We start from the raw sequence: 22,623 nt of genomic DNA, 5'->3' as shown, positions 1-22,623 counted from the left end.
AAGATGGGCAGACCTCATCCACCCTGCCTGTGCCATCAAGCTCCTGACTTCTGAGCCATAAGTCAAAGTCTGGTCACCTGTGCTGTAGTCAGGACTTCATTCCTCTACTCCACCAGCACAGGCTAATCAGCTAGTCTATTTTATTAGCATCAGTACTAATCCTGTGGGAATTTAACTCTTATATTGGGATGCTACTACTCCAGTGCTACCCCATATGTGATTTATATAAATGCAGTATTATCTCATGCCTCCCTCATAGGTAGATCAACCAGATTCAAAACCACAGATCATCTAGAGAACTGCACATCATACATCCTGTGCAAAAGCTTAATAGCAAATCACACATCTAATTGTTTTTAATGAAGCAAAACACAAACATATATAACTGTTTTGGCTGTCCTGCTCCAGAGACTGAACAGATGGATAACATATCCATTATGATTCTTTTTTTTGCAGTACTAATAATAGCCAATTTAACAGAAGTTCTCTAGTTCTAAAATCTGGTCGATTACATAGCTGTGATAATTCAAAAACTATAACTTGTCCTACATGCCATAACTTATGGTTACATGAGGCACTCACTGTAACATCAAGCTGAGAAAGTAATCTGTGCAGTAATTTATTTATTTATTTATTTATTTTAACATTTTTGTCTCAGACCGCCTGCAGCAAAATACTTTTAGACACCTTCATCTATCATATGTTACCCCTTTTGAAAGTCCATCTTAGCACCTTTTACTGCAGGCACAGCTTTGGCACTGGTGAAGGCCTTCTCGCTCTTGCTATTCAGACAAAACAGGATTCTTTTTCTTCCTTATACCTTCATTTGTGTGTGTGCGCGTGTGTGTGTGTGTGTGCACGCGTGCAAGCCTACACAGTCTGTAAATCAAATTTAGTTATTTTGATTTTTTTAAATGTTTTACACTGGACAGCAACCAGTAATGAAATAACAGAGTGTCTTCTCAGATGTGTGTAGGTACAGTTGGTTTAGACTGTGAATTCCATTTTCTAGTAAATTGCTTTTATGGCAGCCAACAGAATTAAATTTAACAAGGCCTTACTACGTATAGGCAATTCAGACCAATCTCCAACTCAAAAGAAAAATGTCCTTAGTCACACCCATTTACTTGCCCAGTATTTCTGAAAGCATTCTCTGTAGAAACTTTTTAAAATCTGTCAACTCATCACACTCCCAAATTATACAATGACCCTCCATTAATATTCCAAAACGTGCACACTGATTGGCCAGCGTGCCTGTTGTAAATCACACAATATACCAACTGAAAAAGGTCCGGTCGCCCGGACTTTTTTCCGTTGGTATAAAGTTCTCAAAACATTTTTTATTAAAAAAAAAAAAAAAAAAAAAAGGAAGGAACGGAGCAACGGATACTTTCTTTTCTCCATTGCTTACGTTTCAAAGCATTGATGTACTGGGAATGCCTGAGACACAAGTCCAATACGCATGCTCAGTACATCAAAAGAAGGAAGCAGTGTACCACAACCAGCGGAAGAACAGTAATGCGCCACTATGCAAAGACATTATTTAAGAAAATAAGTTTTTTTTCTTCTTAAATAATGTCATTGTATAATAGCAATAATCGACTCGGTGGTTGTATACTGAACTTTACCCACAGTTGGCATTATTTAATCACTCGGGCTTCGCCCTTGTGATTAAACCACACCAACCGTGGGTAAATTTTCAATATACCACACCACATCCTCGGTTATGGCTTTAATATTTTATATGCTCCACTAATTAACCCTTTTTCAACAGCAGGCTCTGTTCTAGATTCAACTAAAACTCTAAATTCCAAATCCTCTCTGGTCTGGTGGAACCTCTTGGACAACTCTTTTGTCTAGCAGCACTTGTATTTCTAAGGCTGCTGACTACTGCTGAGTGGCTGGAACATTGCGGAGCTTTTTTCATTTGGTTAATGGCGTTTGCAAAAAAGGAATGAAATAGCCTTTCGATATAATTTTTTTGAATCCAAGTGTCTTTTGTGATTGATGTCCAGGCTTCAGGTGCAGAGACAAGTACCCCCAACTACCTCTAGAGAAGAGCAGACAACCTTTCAAGAGTGCTGGAAGGGTTTATCAGAGAAGGAATCTGGAAACCCTTATTCTGCAGGCGTCCTCTGCATTGAGTGTGGAATCTCCCACTGGAAACCTCCCCACACACACACACCCCTGGGGGAAGTCTCCCCCTCATGAGTCCTGGGGAAAGGACCTTATGACTTTCGGAACCACATCTTTTTACTTCCATGCTGAATCCTGGTAAAGGACCTCTATGGGGTAGAAAAATCTATTCCCACAGGAGACAAAGTCTTCCCATCTTGCTCACTATGGGAGACCATTTATTTTCCTGCATGAATAAATAAGGAAGATCCATCAAGGGAAGCAAAGTCACATTAGTGCATCCAGGAATGTCTCCTGACTGCTATGCCTGAACCCCCCATCCACGAGGAGCCTTCCACTGCATGAGAGAATACGCTCATGGGCATGCTGGAAATAGAATGAAGGATGGCCAGCTGCAAAGATAGCTGTTTATGCTCTTCTGCCAACATGAACCCAGGAAGTGACTTGGAAAATTTATTAATCAAGTCTCACTGCAATCTGGCGAAATGTAACAAATAATTAAGCAACCGTACAGCAAGGGTCAACAAGGCATAAATATGCTTTACAAATGTAGCCATTGCTCTGGACTCTCTGTTAGGAGGATGGACAGAAGAGCTCTGCTAGCTCTTTCTTAGTGGCTGCATCCACAGGAACTCCCTTACTCCAACGAGGTCATTCTTTGGGCAGGGCAAGAAATTTAATCAGGGAGAAGATGGATGGGTTCCTATGGTAATCTGGGTTCCTTTCATGCCAGTAAGGCACAAGATCTGTAAGGTCATCCAGTAGAGGAGTAACCCAAGACGTAAATGGGCTGGACTCAGACTTCTAGATCATTGTATAATAGCAATAACCAACTCCGTGGTTGTGGTATATTGAAATTTACCCACAGTTGGCTTTATTTAATCACTCGGGCTTCGCCCTCATGATTAAAACACACTAACCGTGGGTAAATCTTCCATATGCCACACCACATCGTCGGTTTTGGCTTTAATATTTTATATGCTCCACTAATTAACCCTTTTTCAACAGCAGGCTCTGTTCTAGATTCAACTAAAACTCTAACAGAACACTTCAAAAGCCACCCAAAAACTTCCGAGGCAACTTAAACCGTAGCCTACCGCAATGAAATACACGAATGGTTTGAAACTAAAACATAATTCAACTTTTAAGTAAATTCACAAAAGATTAATTTTTTTTAATTTAAAATGTGAAAGTATGAAAACTAGATTTTATGAAAGAGGACATCCCATAGGAATGGTTAATAGTATATTGAATGATGTGAAAAGGGAAAAAGACCAACATACTATAGGTTTTAATCAAAAAGAAAAAGTCGAACAACACAAGTTGAATACAAATACGAAAGATTATTCTTTAGCCTGTTTATTGGAAAATTCAGTTGATGAAAATATTAGAAAGATAGTGAAAAATAATTGGAGATTTGTTATGAATTTTCCAAACTTAAGGGTTACTATAGGGAAAAAACCCTGTTTTTGTATCCAAAAGGGGCAAAAAATTAAAAGAGCATTTTCATAAGAGTAGTCTTATGAAAAAAGGGTCTATATTATGTGAACGAATGGTCAAATATTCAAACACATAATTGTCGACCCATAATAATCTAACCGCCACAATGTCGAACAGTTCAATGGAGATCTCCTTACAGTGCAGAAATGGAAGTTTTCCATTGTCTGCACTGTAGTGTGATCTTGGAGTTGGTATATTTAAGTAGCAGGGGGTGCATGGGGGCTTGCCCCCCCCCCCCGGTAGAGCATTTAAATGGTTTGGGTGAGTTTTTCTTTTTTTATTTTCCGTTCGACATTGTGGTGGTTCGATTATTACAGGTCGACTATTTTACATGTTCGAATATTTGACAATTCGATCATGTAATATAGACCCTGAAAAAAGAGGTGGAAGAACAAAATAAGGGAATGTTCAAATGTATTAATTGTAATTTTTGTAACGATATCTTTGAGGGAAATTGGGTAGGAACAAAATGTTATGAAATTAGATTATTGCAAAAATATAATTGTAAATCGAAGTTTGTTGTTTATATTGTCCTCTGTGGACTTCGTTCTGCATTTTATATAGGTAGAACTGTGAGGGAGTTTCACATGAGAATTTATGAACGTTTAATAACTGTAGAAAAATGGAGTAATGTAATGCATTACCAAAACATGTCAGCCAGAAGCATAACAATGAAATAAAGTGTGTGTTTTAAATTTTCAGTTATAGATCAGATAATAAATTATAATGTAAGACTGGATGCTGAAGATGAGTTGGACTGGAAAGAGCACTGTCGGCAAGCAAGACTAAATGCTTGCAGTTCCCCAGGAATGAATAACAGGGAGAACTATAAAAATATTTTAAAAAGGAAAAGGTTAACTCACTAATGGCAAACAGTCATGTTATTTTATAAAAATGCATTTAAGTGCCTTTTAATCTGTTGCAGGTGGTATGATAAAGTTATATGTATGGAATGAAAGCGCTTACTAGTTATTTTGTTTTTAATTTTATTAAAAGATGAATTATGTTTTAGTTGTTTCAAACCGTTTGCATAGATTTAAAAAAACTCTACAAGAGCATCCCTATCCCTTTTTCTTTGTCTATACCCTGACATCAATCCCTGATAGGGAAGGCAGTCTCCAGCCTGCATTCCAAATGTCTTTGTAGCCTCATCCCATACTATAACCTTTCCTACTCTAGTTATTACTTCCAAATACCTTGGTTTCTCTGTTAGTTTTCTCCAGTAAATTACAGCCCTCTCTGGCCTATTTGCTGTACAACTACTTGCAGTCATCCCTATCGTCAACATCTCCTTTCTCCATTCTCATGTTGGCTTACTGTATTAAAATACTTTCTGCTATTTTACGAATATAATATTAATTCTGTATGGTTGTAATTCTCCTAAAGCATCTCCATCATAAATACCATACTCTCCTTTCTTTCTTGTGTTTTCCTCAGCTTCATCATCATCCCTTTCCACTTTAAATTATAGCTTTCTGCATATATGTTATGTACAAGAACCTTAACTGTGAAGCTCATAGCCTTTCAAATCAGGCAATCTTAAACCACCTTGTTGTAATGGAAGGTCAACTAACCTCACTTGACTTTTGCCCTTTTTGCTCCCAGATAAAATTCTTCTAACACTTTCTTAATTACTGTCCACAACTTCTCTTCTGATTGATAAAAATATGACTGATTACTGTCCACAACCTGGGCAGCCGTGGTGGTGCAGTGGTTAGCGTTGCTGCCTCACAGCAAGAGGTTCTCCAGTTCAATCCTCGGCTGGAGTGCCTTCTGTGCGCAGTCTGCATGTCCTCCCTGTGGTCGTGTCAGTTTCCTCCGGGTGCTCCAGTTTTCTCCCACATCCCAAAGACATGCTGTAGGTGGATTGGACACTCTAAATTGGCCCTAGGTGTGAGTGTATGCATGTGTGTACCTTCTGTGGAAGGTTGGGCGCCAGGCTGGCAACTCGACACCGTAAAAACTCCACTGCCAATCATGAGAGGACAGGTGATTTGCTGTGGCGACCCCTAACCGGGAAAAAGCCAAAAGAAGAAGACTGTCCACAACCTCTCCTCCGATTGATAAAAATATGCTTGATCTGCATATAAAACTAAAGGGACAAAATGTTTTACTGCTTCTATCTTGCTATCCACATACATAAACAAGAGCTTCCAGTTTCTCCGTTTTTGTATTGTCTTTTGTTTAGTCCCTTCCTACATATTCTTAGCTACAGTAACAGAAGCCCTTTTATCCTATAGGCTTAAATACTTCATTTTATCATGTCCCCATAAATATGGGTATTCCTGAACCAATTCATGTGTGGGTACATAGGTTACAGCCAGCATCTTTGTTTTGTCATCATTAATTTTAAACACTGAAAAGACTTGAAACTGTCTCAAAATGTTCCACAACACTGAGATAGCATTATTTTGAACCTGGTAAAAAAACAAAAAAAGGACATCTGCACATAAAGACAGCTTTACTTCATTACCATACTCGTTATATCCTTGAATTTCTGAATCCCTTATTTTCTTTCCCATTGGCTCTAAACATAAAGCAAACAAGAAAGGGGAAAGTGGAAGCCCCTGCCTATTTTTTCTACATTGAGATAACTTATCAGAAAGGGGGATTCCTTGCATATCCCACTAATTTAAATTATTATGGTATCGGGGGATTGCAAATGCTTCCCTACTCATAAAATTCCAGCTTACTCAGTCCATTGCTTTCTCTGCATCAAAACCCGCCAATATAATCAGCATTTTTCTTATCTTCTGCTTCCTTCATCATTGTTCTGTTAAGGTTGTCAAATGTTTGCCTCCCCTCCACAAAAAACACACTAATCCATACCCATTACATTTAGCATCACATTTGACATTCTTTTAGCTATTTCAGATAAACACTTTATTAATCATGATTTAAAACTGAGATGGGTCTATATCAATTTCTGATCTGATTAGGGTTGCCACCTTTTAAGTGGGCCAAAGTGAGACATGGGGGCAGGAGCGGCCTTAGGTCAACTGGTGCCCTAGGCAAAAGGGCTCCACGGCACCCCCCCCCCCCCACGACACCACCCGGTGCCCCTATCCTGGTCTACCTACACCAGATAAATACTGGAAAAGCGCCCCTGCTACAGTGGCTCCCTAGGCAGCCGCCTAGCTGGCCTATGCCTAAGGCCGGCTATGCATGGGGGTGTGGTCAATATGACACTGCCCACACCCCCTTCTCCCTACCATGACATCACCACAGCAGTTAAGGATACCACTAAACATGTTCCCATCTCTCAAAAATAGGGACATTTTAAATATTACTCTTATAAACTTAGAAAGGTGCTGGAGTAACAAGGTTTGTGTTAACATACATTTTCTGAAGAATTTGAAGTCTGAAACTCAACTGCATGTTATTTATTGACTTCAGCCCTTAGATCTTCCACGACTTGCCAAAAAAAAAAAAAACAGAAATTTTATGATGAATAGACCAAAAAATATGAGGCAAAAAGAATCTAGACATTCTGTGAAAATCTGGAGAGTTCTGAGGTATCTGCCGCACCTTAATTGCAGTGACAATGGCATTAACTGCAATGCCGATAGCATCACCATCGCTACAGTATGCAGTTGCTTCAATGACTTTTAGTGTGTGTGTGTGTGTGTGTGTGTGTGTGTGTGTGTGTGTGTGTGTGTGTGTGAGAGAGAGAGAGAGTTCTTGTTCGTTTGACAGAGGGGAGCTTGGATTCACCCAGGAAGAGCCCTACAAATGATCTTTGTAGGGCTCTTCCTGGCTGAATCCCCACTCCCTTCATGAGTAGCAGCCAATTGCTGCACAATTTACAACACCCAGACCTAACAGGAAACAGTTCTGCCTGCAGGTCCAGGTTTGTCATCTCTGGTGATGTAACTGAATTGCCATGAAAAAAATGGAAGTATTTGTGGTTTTTCCACAGCAATTCAGTGTTACTGAAAAGCTGGACTTAAAGTCCCACTGTTTTACAAAGCAGGCAGTGGGATGAGGTTGCTCAATCCGTGAGTGTCCCACTGATAACGGGACGGGTGGCAACCTTAGATCTGATGACTATTTACAGTTTGTAGGTATTACAGCCACCACAGCTTTCTTCCAGGATGCTGGTGCTTCCCCCTCCTTTTTAAATAATATTAAACAAAACCTTCAAAGATATTTATCACTTTTTTTTCCTCCTAGCTTTCAAACTTCCACAGGAATACCATTAATTTATTTATTTATTGACATTTGTTAACCAGGTTGGTCCAGCTGGGCTTGTGGCCCATTTTCAGTGGAGACCTGAGGAGAAAAGCTCCAGTACACAGTCAGTAAATTACAATAACTGACAATATTTAAGACATAAAGAATTGCAGAACAAAGCATATTAAACAGCAAATTAAAGAAACAAAGCAGAGTACATGCACAAAGGTAATGTAAATAAAGTTTATACAGAGAGATAAAAATAATATGTTTACATATTTACATAAGAATTGAACCATCAGCATAGATAATTGAGTTCAGGAAGTATCTGCTTAGAACAGAAATGGTTGAGAGGGAAGGAATTATTTAAGTGTGTAAGGGGTACAGGGAGGCTAGGTTGGGTCTTGACAAGGGCAGTTTTTGAACTTAAAGTTTGAGTTCACTTTTAAAGTGAGATGGGTGGTTGATGGTATGCATGTCTAAGGGAAGTTTATTCCAAGCATGGGCAACAGAGTATTTGTATAGAAGTTTACCTACTGTTTTCTTGGGTTGGTAGGTGTCTAGAAATTGTTGGCTGGAGGTGCGGAGGGTCTGAGTTGGGGAACAGAGACAAATGGAGAGAGCTGAACATAATAGAGGTTTGTACAGAATGAAGTGTAACATTTGAAATTGAGACAGCAATAGTTGTTGAGGAAGTTCAAGCCATTGGAGAGAATTTAGGGCAAGGCAATGATGAGCAATGTATGGAGAGACTGTGTGATAAATGTAGCTATCTTATGGTAAGCTTGTTGGAGTTTTTCCAAGGTTGTGGCCTGGATATTAGTAAGAACTGGAGAAGCATATAGTAAGGAGGGGCGGAGGAGTGCCTGAGCAAGGGAGAGTCTGGCATTAGGGGGTTAGAAATTTTTTGTTGCGATACAGTAAACCATGTTTTTGGTGTGTCTTTTTTATACATTGGAGAATATGCAGGTTAAATTTGAGTTCATCACCGATCATGACTCCGAGGAGTTTTGTGTGGGTTTCAGACTTTCCTGCAGATTGATTATACGTCACAGTTTTATCTCATCTCCTTCTATCTTAACTGTCAATTGCTGAGCCTCATTTCAGACTAACTTTGATATACAGAAATCTTCCATAAATATTTCCATTTGTGCTTTTTCATCATTTCCACATTCCTCTGTTTTATAAAATTTTTAATACAATTTCTGAAATATCTGTTATACCTCTAAAGGATTTCTGGTTATTTTTCTTGTTACATGCTACCTAAGTTTGGCAACAACCATTTCTACTTTCTGTTGGCTAAGTCGCTGTGCAGCATGTGAATTTGATAAAAAGAAGCTGTGGAATAAGTTTGTGTGTGTTGGAGTTATCATATAAAATCACTTGTTTAACAGCGATCATTCTAAAATCGAGCATATTATCGAGATACTCCCTTATTTTTTAGCACTCTACATTTGCACCTCTTGTTCTGTGAGATCCATCTTATTCTGTAATTCATTAATCTTTATCAGCCCCTCTAAATAAGTCTCGTTACTTCTTAACCATAACTCTCTTATTTCTACCTGATTTTTCAACTCCCGATTTCATTTTATCACACTCACTAGCTAGAGCTACTGAATAAAATTTTATCATCCCTAATAATTCTTGAATAACGTCCACTACTTGTTCCGTAAATTCCTCTCTTTTTAGCAGGTAGGTGGGGAAGCACCAGTGTGCATTTACTTCTTTACATTACATTTTTATCTTAGTTGTTACTGGAATATGATCTGAAACCATTACTGGATGTGCATGCCAAAGCTTTCTAGTCTAGCCCAGCTACTGTACCTTAGGAAATATGTAAATTTGCTCAGAGTTCCTACTACTGAATTCATGTCTTCAATATCAAATATTTTCTTTATATATTTCTTCAGAAATCTACCTTCTTTTGTTAAATCTTCCCCTCCAGGATGCCCAGATACACCCCCCACTGTTGCAAATCACGTTCCAGTCCCCATCCATAAGTAATATTCTCTAATGAAAGCCGATTATTCCTCCCAAATTTTTCTTAAGCTCCACAATAGCAGTTTTAGGTCCAATATAAATACATGCCAGTGTAATCCTACTCCCTTGCCAGTAGCCCCTTACTAGCAAAAATCTACAGTCATCATTTTCCTCTAATATAACCACTGGAGCTCCTCCAGCAATTAGCATAAGTACTCACCTTTTCCTTTGTCCCTGACATTCTGCTGAAACCATCCATCCTGGAATCATTTTCTCAAATTCACATGCTCATTTCTTTCCAACCATGTCTCCTGCAGTATTGCTATTTGTACTCTGCAGTTCTTAATATAATTCAACACTCTTCCCTTTTTGTCTATACCTGTTAAGGTAATTTATGTTTCAAGATAATAAGGACAGAGTAACCATTATGACAAGAAGTTATTGTTCCCACCTATTACACATCACAGTTTTTTTGAATGTATATTTCCAACTGTTATGTTACATGCGTACACTAATGTTTGGTAGTCTGATCTTTTATACAGCTGTTACTTCTCATCTCCATTTGAACCCAGTAAACATTTTTCAAAACTCTTGGTTTTAATGAAAACCCTCAAAACTAAATATTTTCTCATAACACCCCCATAACCTATTAACTTAGAACACACAAGTGCATCTTCAAAAAACTGAACTTTAACCTTCCCAATAGGAGCAATTGCCCCAAATTGACAGCTGTACCCATGGACATTATCTAATCTAACAGTATGTTTACTCTTGCTAAAGTGCATTTTACAGCCTCTGCTCCCACTCACAGTGACAGGGGTCTGTTCACTTCTTAGCGTTATTCCCTCCCAGATGTGAAAAACAGTCTGTATGCTTACAGAAAACATTAACTTTTAGCATAAAGAAAAAAAGTGCACTGGTTATCTTTAAATAAACCTAAATTATACAGTGCTCTATTAAATGTATTAATATATGAAGGCTGCTGGGGAAGCTACTATCTTTTATTTACTTCCAATAATTTCAAACTTTTTTACTTAACTGCTTGCTCTCGTACCTTCAAATTTTTCATTTCCCTCAGCAAGGAATGCTCAGAACTCTCAATATTAATGGTTTGCACTTGCAGACAGCTCTTCTCTATGGAAACAGTCATCAATGAGAGAGGAAAAATAAAAAAAACAAGACAGCTAACAACTCTGCAGATGCATGAAAGAATCCTTTATAATTTCAGTCAGCACATAACAGAATGCACATCTGCTTTCACCTGCGGACTTATTGCCTCCTTCTGAACATTTACTAATAGAGAAAAGCAAGATAATATCACTGCATAATGCAAGAAACTTAACACTTAAATTTCTTTATCACGTACATCACTCACTGAAAAGACTCCACCAACCCCCACATTTAAAATACCCCTCACATCACACTAGACAAAACTACTTTCCTATATAACATGCAGTTTATACCATGCAATGTTTTATACAAATACTATTAAGAACAAAACCTGCTTTACATACAGTTACTTTTTTTCCTTTCAGTGGACTTCTAAACATTAATGACAGAGTTGGGTACATGTTAAACTTGTGGGTAGACTGTAAAGTCAACAGAAGTCCAATCTTTCTCTGCCATTTATTCTTGCAAAGTCGTATTTTACAACTGTGACTGATGCTTGACAGTCTCACATTTACTCACTAATTTGTGTTACTGATCTTCTGGTTTACGTCTGTCTTCCAAAATCAGACTCTGGTTCAAGACCAAGATACTCTTGATTCTGCTAGTCAACTCCTGTGCTTTTTTCTCTCAAGCACTTTTCTTTGGAACACTGGAAAAGGTTTCATGGGCAAAGTCTCTCCAATAGCTTTATTGCCAGTAGAATAAGAAACACAGCCCCTTTGTATTTGATGGCTTTTTGTTGGATATTCTTTTTTTTTTTTTTTTTTTTTTTACTTCCTCCTTAGCGTGTTCTGCATCCAAAATGACTTTGACATTCCAAGAAAAAATATTCTGAAGATAGCTGGATACAGCAGTATAAATCTCAAACCAGCCTCCTGACATTCAGCAATTTCTGGAGAAAATTTACTCCTCTTCCACCTAACGTACACTGTGTAATCAATTACCACTAACACTCCACCATCTCCAACTTTTAAGTATATTGTCCCTCTGCCACAGTCTTGTCAGAATCACTATTTCTGCTGATAGGACTGCATCTGTGCTATTGGCTGCTTTCTCATGGCCAGGTTTGGAGCATACAGACGATGTGCCCTTTCAATTAATAACCCCTGCTGTGAAAGACCAGTACCAGTTGCTTACATGTGCTTTCATAAAATGAATACAGTCTGTTCTTTCCCTACATGCACTGTCCTGTAATTCTACCACTTTTTTAAAACATCTCTATTTGCACAGTCTCATACTTAACCAGCATTTTCTTCAATTTGACCTTTGATTTTTGCAGTTTTATCAGCTCATCTGAATATTTGTTTAAAATCTCTTCCATTTTCCCATCTTTTTATTATCTGAATTGATATACTCCTTCAGTGTATTGAGTATTTTAATCAGCTCTGAGCACATTTGACTCAAATTTACCAACCGGACTGGTATTTCATAGCAGGATTTGCTACATAAAAAAGCACAGAGCATATCCCAGTACCCAGGGAGTGTAGAGAGACTATGACAGTGAAACCTTTCCAATGTTCCAAAGGAAAATGCTTGACTGACAGAGGAAAAGCACAGGAATTCACTACAAGAATGAGGAGTAAGTTGGAAATGAACCGGAGACTGGAGTTTGGAGATAGAGAACTGGAAGAAAACCAGCAATGTGGAAATTAATGGATAAATGTGGGATTACAAAGCATTAATCACATTTGTAAAATATGGCTCAACAAGTAAACCAGGAAATATAAGACATATCCTTAGCTGCCACACTAAGTATCATGTTTAATCCATACTGTTAAAATACTTCATTTATTTTATCATGTCCCCATAAATATGGACATTGCTGAACCAGTTTGTATGTGAGTACATAATTTAACGAGGTCTATATTAGAAGATTGAATGTTCAGGTGATCGAATACCTAAACATCGCTCTTCCAATATTGAACCTAAAAACGTCGAACACTCCAGGGAAACACATCTGTTGGCCACTAAAATAAAAAAATAACTTTACATCCAAAGTAAGTGGGGGGCTTTGTCCCCCACACCCCCCCCGACGTGGGGGGCTGTGCCCCCCCACACACCCTAACTACATATACCAACTCTGAGATCGCTCTACAGTACACAAAATGGCAAAATCCAGCGAACGACTACGGGAAATCTTTCCCTGCATTAAAATGGCCATTCGCCGTTTTTTGCTTTTGATATTAGAAGATCGATGTTTAGGTGTCCGATCACCTAAACATCCGATCTTCTAATACAGACCCATTTAACGCTATTGCTTTTGTTTTTGCTTCAATGATTTTGTATCCCAAAAAGATTTGAAACTGTCTCAACATGTTCCACAACACTGTAATGTCTCTTTCTGGTTTTGTCAGGTATAAAATAATATCATCTGCAAATACAGCCAGCTTTTCTTGATTACTTCACCAATTATATCCTTGCATTTCTGAGTTCTTTATTTTCTTTGCCAATTGTTGTAAATATAATGCAAATAACAAAAGGGAGAGAAGACACCCCTGCCTGGTTCCTCTGCTTGAGTATATATTACTGTAGAGGGCCCTACCCACTTTAATTTTCACTTCCAATCCTTCATATCCTCCCTCAGGGAATGCAAATGCTTCCATTGCTCTGCTCATAATATCCCAGCTTACGCTATCAAATGCTTTTTTTGCATCAAGATTGACCAGAAAAGTGGTATTTTCTTACATTCTGTTTCATCTGGATCATCACTGCTCTGTTTATGTTGTCAGATGTTTGCCTCCCCTTCACAAAACCACATTGATCCATACCTATCCATTTTGGTGTCACTTCTGCCATTCTTTTAGCCATTACAGACAAACACGTTATAATCATGATTTAGTATTGAAATGAGCCTGTATAAAGCTGGACCTTATGAATCTTTACCCTCTTTAGGTAGCACAGTTACTAATGCTTTCTTCCAGGATGTTGGTAATTCTCTTCTTAAAATACTGTTAGACAAAACCTTCCAGATCTTCATCGTTTTTTTCTCTTTTTGTCTCCTAGCTTCCAAACTTCCAGAGGAATACCATCTAATTTTGGGGACTTTCCTGTAGACTGGTTATACGTCACCATTTTTATCTCACCTTTTCCTACTCTAATTGTTAGTGAGTCTCTCCTCTCCCTCTAGCCTTGGCATATTCTTCCATAGACATTTCCATTTATATATTTTCTTGATTTCCATATTTCTCAGCTTTGTACAGACTTCCATAGAATTTCTGAAATATTTCTATTACTTCTACATAATCCCTAGTTATCTTCCGTGTAATAGGCTCCCTAAGCTTAGTGACCGCTCTTTCTACTTTCTGTTGTCTGAGTCATGCTAAAAGTTTTTGTTCTTTAGAGTGATCAAAAAACAGTTGCCTAACAGCAATCTTTCCAAACTTGTGCATATTATCAAGGTACTCCCTTATTTTCTGTTTAACATTCTGTAGTTGCTTCTCTTCTTGTTCTTTGAGATTCACTCTATTTTGCAATACTTTAATACTTGTCTGCACTCCCAAATATTTCTTGTTACTTCTTACCCATATCTCCCTTTATTTTATTTCCACCCTAGTTTTAAATTTCATTTTAATTTTATCCCATTCCCTAGCTGTATTTTTGAGGTATTCCAGCTACGTTAACTTTTTTTTTTTGCAGAAAAAAACAAAGTTCTAAGCTTGTTTTCTGTCTTTCCTGTTACTAGAGTAGTCCAGATACAGATTTGCTGTATCCAGGGCTGTTTTATAAGTTTCTGAGTTCCCCAGAACTTTCTGTGTTAGAAGAAAGCCTTCCAGCTTATCAATGGGAATGGTAAGCACTAGGTAGCCTATCCACTACAAGAGGAGTGGTTTCTGGCTCTGAAATTGTAGTTTATTGGCCATTTGGGCATTTTTTCTATTGCTTTCAACTTTCTGGTTTAAAAGCCTGTGTTTGCTCGGGATTGTGCTTGTTTAAGTTCTGCGGATCCTGTTTTGGCTTCCTGTAGACTACAAGAGCAACAGAAAGGAGATAGAGAGACTAAGTACCTCCATTTTGATTTTTTTCTGATTATACTGCTTTCTGCACTTGATTTAAGATATGTTTTCATTTAACTGCATTTGCTTTAACATTGCTACACACAGGTGTTCTAGCTTGCACTGCATTTAAAGTATATTACCAGTGCCAAAAAGTCTGCTCTTCAATTTCTCCCCTAAGATCTTGCTAGATCTCTTCTCTCTTGCACTTTAGCATATTTACCTAGCACTTCAGGCTTTCTGTAGCAATTATTGTAGCACACAAGTGCTATCAGCACTAGACGTACTATAAGGAAACAACTCCAGTACTTAGTAGTGATGACCATCCCATCTGGCATGTCTAAAGGTCAGTTTCCTGTGCTTTCTCCTATTAACCTGGTGAACTTGGGCATTCTGAGGTAGTACAGCAACTGCCTCATGTACACAGACAACCCTCACCTCCCAACACTCAGACTTGTGAGAGATGTGCTTATATCTCCAAACTAGAAGCCATGCACTCTCCAGCAAAGACCATAATAGCTGATCAAGAGGAGAAGGTCAACACCTGCACCACACCACATGGAACACACAAGCCTCCAGAACACCCACCACCACAGCCCTCACATAAAAACACAAACCATACACCCACATTCCTGGAGGCTCTCAATAGAAATCTACCCAAACAGCAGAGACCTCCAAGGCAGAAACAAACTCGATCACCACAACACAGCACAGACCACAAGACACATAAGCTCACCTACACAGTGTAACCCTCAACCTAAGCCCCGAAGGCAAAACAGCTTGCCTAATACAATAATCGTAGGTGACTCAATAGTGAGGCACACTGATGTCCCATTCACTAGGTTGAATAAGGAGAAATAACAGTCAGCTGTCTATCAGCTGTCAGAATCCAACACATGCACTCAGGTCACTTACAAGTACAAGTATGACTCTGCCATTGTCCATGTGGGTGTGAATGACCTGAGACGCACCTCCCTGGACTACATGAAGAGACATGGTGGAGTTCTCGGATTATGTGGCCCAGGCAGGTATGACCCTAGTCCTGAAGAGCATCCTACCGTTGCCCAGAATGATACTGCAGTACAAACAGAAAATGAAAGACTTCAATTGGCTACTTTTCTGGTATTATTCTAAGGGGATCCAGAATCTTTCTGCTTGTGATGAAATGACTGACGGACCTCGATGCTTTGCCAGAGATGGCCTGCACCAGTCACCCCTGGGTTTTCGGGTACTGGCTAAAGCTCTTGCCACCCCTATAGTGTCTTTTTAGGCGGTGTTCCAAAGATCAAATTACCACCCAACAGCTATAAATAAATGCAATCTGAGAGTCATGCTTCTCAATGCTAGAAGTCTAAATCTCAAGATGCACTTGTTCGAAGCGCTCCTCAAAAGGGAGAACACAGACATTTGTGCTGTAATGGAGACTTGGTTTAAAGCAGCAGAAAGCACCCTTGTGCTACCAGGCTATAACTCATTCCACACCTTTCGGCCCTCAGAACATGCACTGAAGCTCCAAAGGCGGTGGTGTCTCAATATTTATAAAGGATATGCACACCTCCAGACTAGTAGCCCAGCATAACGCATCTGAGATACTCCAGGTACAACTAACATTGGGTAAGAAGGCAATTTAGGTCGTAGCTTGCTATAGGTCCCCAACCATATCCCAAGACTCTCACTCCACATTCCTAAGCACCCTGGAAACTATTAAGATCCAACCCAACACTCGCATACTAGGTGACTTCAGCTACCCTCCATCACCTGGGAAAACTACTCGTGCACCAATGCACTGGCCCAACGCTTCCTGGAATTCATCAATTCCACTACCCTGGACCAGCTCATTGTTACCCCCACTAAAGGGAGCAACATTCTTGACCCGAGTATTACTAACATGGGCAATGATTGCTCTACACCAATTGTCAATTCCTCCCTGATTAGATCCAACCACAAACTAATCATCATGGAAATCCACATCTCAACCACCCCCCCCCCCCAGCAAAGATATCCACCATGAAAAACTTCTCCAAAGCTGACTTTCGACTCCTAAAAACAGAGGTGGCTAACTTCACAGCACCCATGCAAATGGAAAACAAATGCATGACTGCCGAATCATACACCAATGCAATGTATGACCACATACATAAATGCATGGAACTCACTTAAAACTTCAGTAATTTATTTGTACAGCTTACAAAACAGACCAACTTTACACAATACAAAAAACGGACTTAGCCTAAGTCCATTGTTTGTATTGTGTAAAGTCAGTCTGTTTTGTAAGCTGTACGAATAAATTACTGAAGTTTTAACTGAGCTTCGTTTATTGAGGAGATCTCCTTTGGGCTTGGAATTCAACTGAAGTGTTTGGTGGAGTTACTGGTTTTGGGCTACTTCAGTCGTTCCACTGGATTATTGGATAAATGCATGGAACTAGCCATACCCATCAGACCCAAGACGCTCTCCTCCGAAAAAAGGAAGCCAATCTGGTGGTTCCCTGCCACTAATAAACTCTACAACAGAAGGAAGAAACTGTTTCAGAAAAAGGTGAAGTCCCAAGACTGGAAAAATTCCTTTATCACCCTTAACAAAAAGTTGACAGCCCTCATCAAAACCTCCAAAGCCAGCTACGAAGGCAGAATTGTGGCAGACACTAAAAACTACAAAGCCTTCTATAGTTATATCAAGAATCTCCACGGCAATACTCAAATTTGCTCTGAGTTACTGCACAATGGTATCTCCTATACTGAGCCAACAGATATTGCCAACATACTGTCCAACAGATTCAATGCCAACATTACCTCTCTCTCCCCCCAGCATTACTGCAGCACAGGTTAAAGCTGCATTGTCCAAGGTCAAGAATACAGCTTCCACAGGACATGACAATATCCCTGGTTGTGTTCTACATGAATTACAAAGTGAAATGGCACCACATCTTTGTGGCCTGTTCATGCACAGCCTCACCTCAGGCTTTGTCCCTACCGAACGGCACACTGCTACAGTCATCCCTCACCATAAAGGAGGAGCAACTACAGAACCTGGAAATTATCGCCTCATTAGCCTGACATGTCTGGTATGCAAGGCTATGGAGCGCATCATCACCCTAATTAACAAGGATATAGGGAATCTCCAAACTCTAGATCCCACGCAACTTGGTTTTGTGAAAGATAGATCATGCCTGCTCAACCTGGGTGACTTCTTTGAGTCAGTCACGAGAGCTGTGGATGATGTTAAGGCAGTTCATACAGCCTACCTCAATCTGGCCAAGGCCTTTGATACCATTCCTCACTCACTCAGGAATTATCGATAAACTCACCAAACTAGGCATCAACTCGTATTTCATTACATGGGTTGCTAACTGGGTCACAGACAGAACCCACAGTGTGAAAGCAGCGGACTCCAAGTCAGACTGCTGACCAGTCACGAGTGGAGTCCCACAGGGATCGGTCCTGGGTCCTCTCCTGTTTGGCATCTACTTCTCAGTAGTCCAGGCCAACATGGAGGGACTCTGGCTGATCAAGTTCGCAGACGACTGCAAGCTGGGAGCCATTATTAACTCCCAAGTGATGCAGACATCCTACAGAAAGGCCTCACTGAGACCAATGACTAGTGTCGAAACAATGACCTTAAGCTTAATGCCAAAAAATGCATCGTCATCCCCTTTGGGAAAAACTCAGTTCCCACTAATTACCACATCGATGGGAGCCCACTGAACACTGAAGGCATTGTAAGAGATCTGGGGACACAGGCTGACAGCAACCTCTCCTTCAGCCACCACATTGCTACTGTAGTCAGAAAGTTCTTCTATGTGGCACATCTCATTACCAAGGGTTTTGCATCCAGGAAGAAAGAGGTCATCATTTCTCTCTACTCTTCCCTCATTAGACCAATCATAGATTATAATGCCCCATTTGGCATGTACCTCACTAGACACCTGCAACAACTGGAAAGGCCACAAAAGTACCTCACAAAGAGGATCCTAGGCCTTAAACACATGTCCTACACAGACAGACTCAAAAAAACTCCAGCTATTCTCGGTCTCATATCATCTACTAAGAGGCGATCTCTGCTTGACTTACAAAGCTATGTCTGACCCAGCTCTGTTAGAAATGCTACATCTAAAGAAATCCCAATCCCTTCGCACCACATGCTCCAGAGACCTCAATCTCATTGCCACAATCAACAGAACATGCTGGAGGGACAGGTTGATAACCCAGGCACTGCCCATGCTCTGGAATAGACTTCCCATACATGTCAAGTAGAGCACCTCACTAGCCCTCTTCCAGAGAAATCTTGATGAGTGGATGAGAAATAGAAAGTTCACCCAGGGATCACTCCAGTAGCTCTACTTGGAGGCACTGGGAACTAACGTCGGGCAGCACAATGCCAGGGGACTTCTATGGGCTAGGCTTGTAAAGGCTCCAGGGCTATTAGCCTAGTATACACCTATGAATAACTTCCACTACCCATTACTTAAATTCCTCTCTTTCCAACAGGGAGGTGGGAAAGCACCAGTGTCTCATTTTTATTTCATTATCCTGTGTTTTTATTTTAGTTGTTATTGGCGCATGATGAGAAATAGTTATTGGGTGCTTATCAAGACCTTCAATTAAATGCACACATTCACATGAAATGTAAATTCCGTCTGGCCTAGCCTAATTTTTCTATCTTGGGGAAATACGTAAATTCACTCCGAATTCCTAGTACTGCATTCACATCTTCCATGCCAAGTATGTTCCTAAATTTCCTTAAAAAATCTACCCTCCCCTTTGTTGTTTTTTCCTTTCTAGGCCTCCCTAACACATCTTCATTACTGCAAACCAAATTCTTGTCCCCACCTATAAATAATACTCCTTGCTGAAAGCGGATTATTTCTTCCAGAATTTCGTTTAGCTCTATTATAGCAGTTTTCAGTGGAATATAAATACATGCCAGTAGCCCCTTAGTAGTAAAAATCTACCATTACTGCCTTTTTTCCTCTTAAATTACTATTGGAACTCCTCTTGCAATTAATAAAAGTACTCCTTCTCTTCCTTTGCCCCAGGTTATTCTGCTAATGAACAATCCTGAAAAACTTTATCAAATTCACATAATCAGTTCTTTCCAAGTGTGCCGCCTGTAGCACAGCTACTTGAACTCTAAATTTTTAATATAGTTCACTGTTTTCTTTTTTTAGATTTATCTACGAGACCATTAACGTATAAATACATTATAGAAAGAATCATATTCTTGAGGGATTAGTATTCCCACCTTTTATGTATAACAGTTTTTTTTATAAAGACATTATAAAAAGAATCATATTCTTGAGGTATTATTATTCCCATCTTTTATATATAACAGTTTTTTTAAGTGTCTAGTGCCAGCTTTTGTGTTACATGCATGCACTGTCTGGCAGGTTAATTGTTTACACAACCTTGTTTGTCATCTCCATTTGAGCCAATGTCACATCTTGCAGAACTTTTTGATTTATCGAAAACTATCAGATAAACACACACACACACACACAAAACCCCCCGAAACTTACTAACTTAATAACACACAAAACTATGTACAACTTCAAATATTGAAGTTTTACCCGCTAATAGGAACTAAGTTCTAAACAGCCACACACACAGTCTCGAGCTAAACAGAAAGCTTATCCATGCTAAAATGCATGGTACAGCCTGTGATTCTGTTAAGTGCTGTCTGATTTTGCCTTATATTTACTGCTCTCCCAGCTGGGAACCACGTGAATGCTTTCAGAAAACATTTTCTCCAAGCCATTTCACTTTACCAGATTGTCTGCTAGTGCCAGGAGAACCAGATACAAGACTGTTTACTAGAAAAAAGACATAATATTCAATATTCTTTTTCATTTACTTGCTTTTTGTCAAAACGTGTTACTATATATAAAGCTAACACGGTCATACACCTATGCAAGAATGAGAAAAAGCACACTAATTTGTCTTGTCATACTCTTTTAACCAGACCCCCCTTTTTTATTTTTACATTGCAGTGCCTACATTTCTTAAAACTAAACAAGGAGAAAGATAGAGAAGAAAGGAGAAAGAAACAAAAAGAATAAACCAAAGCATCTATTTACATTAGTATCCCCATTACATTTACAAATAACTAAAAAAAAAAACTTTATAACATGCAGAGAAAATCCATGCAACACGCAATACTGTTAAGAAAAAATGTTTTACTTACAGTTAACTCACTCCCTCCTCTTACCTCTCCTGATGACATGAAGTAGGGCATATGCTTTAGAGGTCCCTACAAAGTCCAAACAAGTCAGATATTTCTAGATTTTCTTGTTCTGTCCTGTTTCACAAATATAACTGTTGCTTTGTAATCCCAACATTTCTCAATTTCCAGGTTACTGATTTTAGTCTCCAAACATTAAGTACATGAAGTAGGGTATATATGCTTAAGTCCCCTACAAATTTAACAAAATCCAATATTTCCAGATTCTTTTGTTCTGTTCCTGTTCATCTCCCAAACCCTGTTTCTGCTTCATCTGCAAAGCACTCTCGACTCTTCTAGTCAACTTCTGTACTTTTTTGTCTCTCTATCAATCATTTTTCATTGAAACACTGGAAAATGTTTCACTGGCACAGTCTCTCTTTGCTCTTTATTACCAAAAGAACAAGAACCAGAATCATTTTCTGTTTCACAGCTCACTTTTTGTTGGACAAACTTTTGCATTTCTTCCTTAGTATGTATGTACTTCATCAAAAAATGTTTTTGTTCCTCCAGGGAAAAATATTCTGAAGATAGCTAGGCACAGCAGTTTGAATCTCAAGCCTATGTGGCATGCCCTACATAATGGAATACATTTATTCCACTCCTGCCTGGTGTGCAATGAGTAGTCATTCTTCACAAACGCACTGTTCTCACGTTTAGTAGTTTGCCTTCTGCCACAGTTTTGTCAGAATCAACTCTTTTTGCTGGTAAGATTGAATTTTTACTATTAAAGGTCTAGGTTGTTTCTCAGAGCCAAGTCTGAAGCATACTCATGATGTGCCCATTCAAGTAACATTTCTTGTTGTGGAATATCAGTTCAGTCGCTTACTTGAACTTTCATAAAATTAATACAATCCGTTTGTTCCAGCTTCTCTGGTGCAACTGGAAATAAAGTTGTTATGTCATACCATAACCTTCCATCTGTGTTGTTGATCTTCACTAATCCTCGACTGTGGGCTCAGTTCCGAACTTCGGACCTGACTCTGACATTATTCCAGCTTGTGCCTTCCAAAACTCTCAAGCTAAGCTCTACCCACAATGCTCCTCACCAAATTACCTCAGATTGAGTTTGCAAACTATAGTGATAGACAAGAAATAACAGATAAGAGACCATAGCTGTGTCCCCATTATGAAGCCAGTATTTGGGAATATTCGATCCAACAGGAGTTCTAAAGGTTGAGGGAAGGAGGGAGGGAATGTCAAGGATTAGTGAAGACAGACAACACAGATGGAACATTATAGTAAGACCTAACTTCTTTATCTGATGTTGTCAATCTTCACATAATCCTTGACTGTGGAACAGAGTCCCTAGCTATCTGAATCTTGGGAGGTCTCATGGAAGAATATTCCTAAGCACCATCAAGCTGAATGATGCACGTCTCGTAGAGACTTGGTCCAGTTTCCAATGTGTAATAAAAGTATGAGATGTCCATGTTGGTGCTGCACAAATATCATC

The 22,623-nt window shown here is 39.3% G+C and overlaps 1 protein-coding gene across 2 annotated transcripts in view; it reads right to left on the bottom strand.

Annotated features, from left to right (window-relative positions):
- Positions 1 to 22,623, bottom strand: part of DRAP1 (DR1 associated protein 1) — an 868,088-nt gene that overhangs the window by 382,341 nt on the left and 463,124 nt on the right. The gene's annotated exons all lie outside the window — the stretch shown is intronic.

Source organism: Protopterus annectens, chromosome 6.part0 (genome assembly GCF_019279795.1).
Source record: "Protopterus annectens isolate FY-2018-M chromosome 6.part0, PAN1.0, whole genome shotgun sequence".
Taxonomy (NCBI): domain Eukaryota; kingdom Metazoa; phylum Chordata; order Ceratodontiformes; family Protopteridae; genus Protopterus; species Protopterus annectens.
This window is presented reverse-complemented; position numbering and strand designations above follow the sequence as displayed.